Below are 8,147 nucleotides of genomic sequence, written 5' to 3' on the forward strand. Positions count from 1 at the left end.
AAAATACTTTTTCAATCTGACAAATTCCTCCGTATACTACAGAAATGATGATTGGATTCTAGAGCCAGATTGCTTGCATTTGTAATGGATTCTGCCATTTACTAGTCATAAATTTTTCTGTATGATCTTGGACAAGCCATTCATTTCCTCCTTGTTCAGTGCCCTAATTTGTAAAATAGTGATTAATAATAGTACCTTTGTCATAGAGATAGTGTTAGAAATAAAGGAGCTAACGTTTGTTTGGAATAATGTTTGGTACATTGTACATTATTATTGTTGTTATTATTGATCTTCTTGCTAATAGAATAGTGATTATTATACACTATCTGTTCCTGTTGACTTTCTCAATTTTACTTTAAACCAGTCCTGTCCACCCACCCCCAACTATGTTCCAGCTACTCTGGCCTTGGCTCTTTTGGGGGGTTTACCTTTGGTTCCTCTCCCTTGGGACTTCCTCTTACCCCAGCTGTTTCTATAAATGGACCACTTCAAGTCTGACCTCAGCTAGCACTTCCTCTGGATGGCCTCCCCTCAGCTTCCTATCTGAAGTAGCCCTTATCCCCTCTCCACATTTAGTCACTCTATTCCATACCCTCTTTGATTTTCTTTGGAACTTATCACTATCTATTTACTTTATTAATTTGTGTTTTTTTTTTAGGGAAGGATTTGTTTATTATCCATCCTTTCCTTTGGAAATGTAAGTTCCTTTAAAGAAAAATACAACAGCTACTCAGCATGTATTTGTAAAATAACTGTGTATGTACAATAATGTGTGTATACATTCATATATATTATATATACACCTACATATATATTCATATTCAAAAAATATATATTATGTGAAATTCATGAGAAAGAATTGCAAGAGTTATTACTAGACAGATTTTTACAGCTTTTAGAAAGAGATTCTGTTTCATTTCATAGTCTGGGAGGGCCACTGAAGAAATTAAAGTACAAAAGTAAATTAATCAGATTTTCAAGTTGTAAAGAACTCCAATAGCAGAGTCAAGAATTGTTTGGAATGGACAACCCTGAAGGACATTATATCAGTTCGGAGCCTTTTGAAAAAAATCCATTTGAGGTAAGTGTAGAGATAGAAATAAGAACAAGTATTCAAGAGACACTTAAGTGCAATCACTATGTCCACGGCTTCACTCTCCTGTAAGCACAAAGGTGTGGGATTCTGTTGGTTCCCAGAAGGGAGTGTTTTCAATATAGCCAATGCAAATCTGGAGGGAGGTTCATCAAGAGAAAGGTGACTAAATATGTAAATTCAATGTAACCTGTCAATTTAGAGTCTTAAGTAGGGACCACTTCCTTCCTGAGACTCCAGGATGAGAGCATCCCAATTAAACCCAAGCTTCTGTCACTTGCTGCGCCTCCCTTCAACATCGTGGGACACTGTGTTCTCCTTGGCGCACACTCTGCCTCCTGCAGAAGTGTGGAGGTTGGGCGAGTTGAGAACATGTTAAGCATGTGCCACATTAAATCTGAGACTCCAGTTCCTTGAACCTCCTGGCCCTATCTCTCACTAGAACACATGTCACCAAAGTTCTTACTTACTCAAGTTAACTTTCACTGATCCTCCTGTTTCTCCCTTCAATTCAGGTTGTGTTAGGTGACCCCATTCCATCACACATGTCTGAAACCCAAAGTGTACCACATTCACATTCTTTTTCAGTAGCCTTTGTGTTCCAAATACATTAATGAATGGGTTCAGCTTGTAACTTACTCTTTATGTCAGCTAATAAGCTAGAAAATTGAAAATAATAGTTGGGCTGGAATAGCTTGAGGAACTTGAAGGAAGACAGTGTTGCCTAACTCCATGTGCTGGCCTGTCAGATTTTTACTGAACCCAAGTTTGTGTGCCCAATGCACCCTGAGGCCAAAGAAACCAAAAATGTCAGAGTTTGGAGAAGAGAAAAGTTTATCACAAGGCCCAGCAAGGAGAACAGGGTGGCTTATGCCCAAGAAAACCCCGAACTCCCCGAAGGATTTCAGCAAAGTATATTTAAAGGCAGGTGAGGGAGAGGGTGTGGTGAGGTCCATGATCAGCTCGTGCACAATCCCCTGATTGGTTGAGGATGAGGTAACAGTGGGGTCAACGCTATCAACCCCTAGGCGCTGGAAAGTCAGGGAGCCACGTGCTCTCCATCGTCAAGTAGCTGATTTCTTCCCTTTGGTGGTGGATTTTAGCATCTGTAACACTTAGGAAATAGACATGCGATACTATTATCTGGGTACTTCAGAGAGGAGCTACAGCAGAGGACACGGGGGAGGGGGGTCTGTCCTGGGAAGGCCTCACAGGGTCCTACTCAGTTATAAGATTCTCACTGTGGCTTTGCCAAAATACAATTAAAGTGGATTTTAAAAGTGGGTATGGGATTAGGCAGGATCCCCATACCGTCTGGTATGGTAGGTATGGCTGGATTTGGATGGATGACGACATGGATGGTAGTGTCATTTACCAAAAAAGGTATCAATAAGGCTTAGATTTGACATGGTTTATTTTTATTAACATTTACTTTTAGGAACCCTTGAGATATATAAATATGTGTGTGTGTATATATATCTTCAGGTAGATTTACAGACATGGGACTTGTCATTTACAAACTCCTGTGATACAGGCTTCAAAGCTGTTACAGATCATCCTTGTATCTTGTTGGGGAGAAGTCAATCCAAACTAAATGTCAATAAGCCAGTTTATGGAGACTTAAAACTAGAAGCTGTGTTTTTCCCTTTGCTCCAGGTTTTTGCTTTTACTATACTATGCTGCCCACCAATCTCATACAACTAACTGTCAAGGAAATTTCTCCACACAAATTTTATCTTGGCTTCCTCTATGATGAAACTTCAAACTATTCTCTAGTAGGACATTTTTCATCAAGAAGACTTGGTATGTGCAGTATTTAAAAAATATATATATTTTTAAGTGAAGGCACTGGGTATTGAACCCAGGACTTCACACATCCTAAGCACGTGCTCCACCACTGAGCTATACCCTCCCCCCTCATCAAGAAGACTTGGTGTGTGTAACAGTGACAGAGGTATAGGTAAAGTGTAGGGCCACAGGTGGAAGATACTCAGTCCCACAGACTCTCTGAGCTCTTGAAGTGCTGTTTGTTTGTTTCAGGAAATGCTGTGAAATAGTCATTATCTGGAACCCCAAACTACAAGTTTTACTTTTCTTGTCTCTATAATCACAATTTCTTTGCTGTAATATTGATGATGTAATGTGTTAAGAGTTCCATATTTACTTTTGGATTTATTGATTTCCAACAAAATCTTAATTAGGGGTCACTGGAGGAAATAGAAGAGGTCCATGAACTTCATTTCACTAGACATACATTTAGAGCTGCAGGCGTTCCCCGTGTAACCCTAACACAGAACAGGAAAGAATAGCTGTCAGGCTGCCGTAAGTCTCTCACCGTCCTCTGGCGGTGGCTGTTCAGGGATGATCTCACTCTCAGACAGTGGTTCCTGGAAGCCATCAAATGCAGACCTGGCAGAGGAGAGGCAGTGCACTCATACCTGACGGAACAGAGGAAGCAGTTTAGGGTCCATGGATACTATTCCATCCCAATGTCTAGACTCATAAAATTAGGTGAAGGTTAGCAACAGCTGTGGTTGTGTGAAAGCTATTGCCAAGACATCCGGGAACTTAATAGAAGTCCTGAGACCCTTGACCGAATGTGACCCTCTTCAACTATAAGACAGCTACCGGGACCCTTTCCAAATGATGTATGAGGCTCACCTTGGGTAATAGGACAATGAGGGCTGTTTGCTGAGAACCCAGCCACTATCCTACATCCACTCCCTGCCTTCCACAAAGTTCTGCTGATGCTTTCTTCCTCAGCTTCACATCACGATGTGCACACGACACACTTACCAAGCTCGAAACAAAATGAAACAAAGCAATAGAAATAGGTCCACACTTGCCTCTGATCACATTTTGCATCATGCCTGCTGTGGCCACGGTTCGCTTGTTTATTTCAGCAACTCTAAACATGATGTTTATATCTCATTTTTGAATTGATTAATTACCAATTCTTTTATTGTGAAGTAAAAGAGAAAAATACTCAAGTATATTGCTAAAAATTCTCTTTCTGCTAACGCCATTGTAAATCACAGCAGCATATAAGTGAGAGAATTCAAAAGCTGAATAAATCAACTGACTTCAAAGTCCATGTTTCTGATTCTCAAAACATACATTTGCTTATTATGCATCTCAGATTTCACAAGTTTGTTTGTATATGTAAACCTGTTTTGGAGGATGTCCAGAAATATAGAGAAGTCAGATTTACTTTTTCTCTAATAGAATACATTCTTGACTCAGTTCAGAAGCTGTAAGAGTGATTTGAGGGCCAGGAAAATGAAGGAAGAAATAATAAAAACTAGATTTTTACAAGACTTGACAATTTAAATTACCTTTATAATGCCAATTAATTCATCTTAAGTGCTAGGTGAGAAAATCCTCCCTACCCTCATTCTGTTGACAAGGCTTAGTGTTTGAGAAATTTTCCAAGGTTTTTCTAAGAGGAAATGGCAACTCAAAATCTATCATAGAAGCCTTCTGACTTTCATCTAGTTTTCCCTTCTTTTTAATATTAAATTTATTGATGTACAATTTCCATGTATGAAATGCATCTATTTTTAGTGGAGAGTTTGATCAATTTTAAAAATGATTATAGTGGTTTCACCACTGCAGCCATCGAGATAATAGAATATTTTATCACTTCAAAATGTTTTCTTTTGTTCCTTTGTAGACTACAATTTCCACTCCAGGATCCAGGCAACCGCTGAACTGTTTTCTGGTACAAAAGATTAACCTTTTTTTCTACAGCCTTTCATAAATGGAGTCACACATTTTGTGACTGGCTTCTTTCACTCAGTGTAACGCTTTTATCTCGTGTGTTGGTAGTCCACTCGGTGTTCTTGTGTGCAGTGTTCCACAAGATACGCCATATTTATTTATCCATCAATCAGCTGTTAATGGACGTCTGGTTGTGTGCAAGACTGTGCAGTATATCTTTGCATGTTTCTACTAAGAATAGAATGTTTCCCATAATGATTGGACCATTTTCCATGCTCACCAACAAGGTCTGACAGCTCCAAGTGACGGTGGGGGTGATCTGTAACTTGCTTGCTCCTTGTTCCCAAACCTGCATTAGTTACCTATCACTGTGTTACAACTTGACTACAAATTTAGCAGTTGAAATAACATTCATTTATTTTCTTGTAGTTTCTGAAGGTCAAAAGTCCAAGAGGCGTGGCTTAAACTGATCTTTGGGCACTGCAACCTTCGGCATTATCACCACGTAACCCTATATGGGAAATACCACACATTCCATCATCTTTGATGTATTTTCAAGTCATTACCTTAAAATGTGAGCCATTCGAAATAGTGTAACAATGTGGTTTCATCTGCATTTTATGTTATTTTAGTTATAAATTCCACTTTTATGCATTTTATAAGCTCAAAATGCATGGCTACTTTTTTTTGCTTTTGAAAAATCGATCTTTATGAGCATATAAAAATAATTAAAAATGACTTTCATATTCATCTTTGTTTCAACTATTTTTGGAGTGCTACATTTCTTTGTGTAGATCCAAATTTCTATCTGGTACCATATTCTTTGTGACTGAAGAACTTGCTTTAGCATTCCTTGTAGTGAAGATATGCTAATAATGATTTCTTTCAGCTTTGATTTCTCTGAAAATTTTCTCTGAAAAAGTCTTTATTTCTCCTTAATTTTTGGAAAGATATTTTCACTTCATATTATTAAATTGACACATTTTTTTAGGATTTTTTTTTAGTACTTCAAAGACCCATCTCCCTGTTTTCTGGGTTGCATAGTCCCTGATGGGAAATCCGTTATATTTATATGCATTTCTCTACACTAATATAATTTTTCTCCGGCTGACTTTAAGATTTCTCTATCTCATTTGTACATGGCAAGTTGATTTTAATAGGCCTTGGTATTGTTCGATTTATATTTATACTGCTTGTAATTCATTACGTTTTGCATCAGTAGGTTTACAGTTTTCATCAAATTTGGAAATCGTTTATTTATTATTTCTTCAAGTAATTTTTTCCTGTAACTTTTCCTTCTATTACATTTTTATTAGATTGTTTTATGTTTTCCCAGAAGATGCTAAGGCTCTGTTAATCTATTCTTAGTCTTTATTTTACCCTGTTCTCTTCATTTTGGATGGTTTTTATTGCTGTCTTCGAGTTTAAGAATCTTTTTCCCCTCCACGGTCTTCAATTAGCAGTTAATTTCAGCCACTCAAATTTTTACTTCAGATGGTGACTTTTGACTCAAAAATTGTTTGTTTCTTTTTTGTATTTGTGTTTGTTCTCCTCACTGTTTGTTTTTTCCTATAAGCCTTTGAGCAAATTGAATATTCACAACAACAGTTTTAATGTTCTTCATTACAAATTACATCATCTCTGTCATTTCTTTTTCTGTTTCTATAAACTGAATATTTTCTTATAATTTTGGGCCACATTTTCTTCCTCCGTTAAAAGTCTAGTAATTTTTGGATAGCATGTTGCCCTTGTAAATATTATGCTACCAAATGTTAGATTGTGTTTATTCTTTCAAACGGTTTGGGACTTTGCTCTGGCGGGCAATAAAGTGTCTTAACAGATCTGTTTTTGTCTCTTAGAAGTTTATTTTTTGCTGCTGTTTGTTTTTCCCCTTTAATTGGAGTATTCATTCCAGTCAGACTTCACGTATGATCTGATATCACTGGGCTGATAGTCAACATGTTACTATTTGCTTTCTCTTTGAACTGATTATTTAAAATATTTTTAAAGGGAAGATCTCCAGTATTCCTTTTGACTTGTTCAGCTCTGATAAGGCAGATCTTTTGGGGGTCTGTGCTAAAACCGTCCATGTACCCAGCGATGCCTTTCCACTCTGGCTGGTGGAAACAGGAAAGATTCTCAGTCATATAAGATCTCAGGACAATTTTCTCTCTAATGGTCTCTGGTAATCTGTCTGTCTCTGGAACTATTTTTTGAGGTTGCACCCTACACATGTGCATAGATTGGTACTCAAAGACTCAGCAGAACTGGCCATGACAATGCCTGGAAATCCTTCTGTTGGTAGCTCTCTCTGCCCCATCAATCTTAACTGCTCAGCCTCCCCACACTCTGATCTACCTTTCATACAGCTCATGAGATGTGCAGGCTGTGTTTGGACTCCCTTTGTCTGTGTCAGTAGAAAAACTGCCTCTAGCCGGCAACCTAAGGCAGTGTTAAGACTGAGCTCATGTGTTTACTTTCTCTTAATTACCTCGTACCTGCATTGCTGATTTTCCCATGTCTGCAAACAATTACTCCACGTTTTGTCAGGTTTTCTATTTTTTGACAATGGGAGGATCGTACCCCCTTTATTAATCCCGCGTGACTGGAGTTCATCCTGTACCGTTTCTGGCAGAAGCAGTGAGAAACCCTGGAAAAGTACACACTCTGGAGGAAACCAGCACCCAGTTCAATGTCAGAGCTGTAAGGCATTAGTTATTCAGTGAGCTTGAACACTTTACTAAGCTTCCCGTGCCTCAGTTTGTTCATCTGCAAAATAAGGATAGTAACAGTGATCCCTGCCTAGCAGATTGTTCTGATGAAACGATGTGCCAGGCTCTCCCAAGAGTGGATACGTGGAGTGAGCGTTCTGCAACTGTGACTGTTACACAAGCTACTGCATACTTCCTTCGACCTAGATTCCCAGTGATTGTGTCTCTTCTACTAAGAAGAACTGAATGTGTGACAATCGACAATTAAAACGTTTTGCTGCAGTTATGCCCCGAGGAAGACTAGAAGAGATTTTAGTAATGATCAAAGCAAACTTTAACATTTATCTGCAATATTTTGATTATTCTTGAAGAGACTATATTTTTGTGTTAATTTTATAACCAAACATGCTTTAAAAAAAAGAAACAACAGCAAGATTTCTTTACAGTAGACATTGCTCACTGACTACCAAATTCCACAACATACTTGTCTTTTCTGTTCACATGTCTAGATTTTATTTCCAGCCTTTTCTGTTATTAGATGTAGCCACATGACTAAGGTCCAGCCAATGACCTTGTACTGAAAGTGTCACACTCCACTTCTGGGCATGGCCGATAAGAGTGAC

The sequence above is a fragment of the Camelus dromedarius genome, chromosome 1 (genome assembly GCF_036321535.1).
Source record: "Camelus dromedarius isolate mCamDro1 chromosome 1, mCamDro1.pat, whole genome shotgun sequence".
Taxonomy (NCBI): Eukaryota; Metazoa; Chordata; class Mammalia; order Artiodactyla; family Camelidae; genus Camelus; species Camelus dromedarius.